Consider the following 419-nt stretch of genomic DNA (forward strand, 5'->3'; position numbering starts at 1 on the left):
CGCCTGTGCGGCCCCAAAGAGGAAGCCCAAGAAGCAGCTGCTTTGTCTGCATCAGTGGGCTGCGAGCAGCAGCAGCTGCAGCAGCAGCTGCTGCTGCTGTAGCTGCTGCACTGTTTGCCGTTCCAGACGGTGTCATGTTGCTGCTGCTGCTGCTGCTGCTGCTGTTGCTGCTGCTGCCGCCAGCTGACCCCCCACTACCCCACGCTGCTGTGTGCCCCCCCGAGAGCAGCAGAGGCCCTGCTCCTGCAGCAGCTGCAGCAGCAGCCGGTGCTGCAGCTGCAGCAGCTGCAGCAGCAGCAGCTATTGAGATAGGCCCCTGAAGCTGCGTGTTCTCTGCTGCCTGTGTTGCTGCTGCTGCTGCTGTGCCGGCACTTCTATGGCTCGGTGTGAGTCCCAGCTGCTGCAGCGCAGCCTTTGTT

The sequence above is a fragment of the Eimeria mitis genome, genomic scaffold, assembly GCF_000499745.2.
Source record: "Eimeria mitis Houghton genomic scaffold, Emh_scaff5437, whole genome shotgun sequence".
Taxonomy (NCBI): Eukaryota; Apicomplexa; class Conoidasida; order Eucoccidiorida; family Eimeriidae; genus Eimeria; species Eimeria mitis.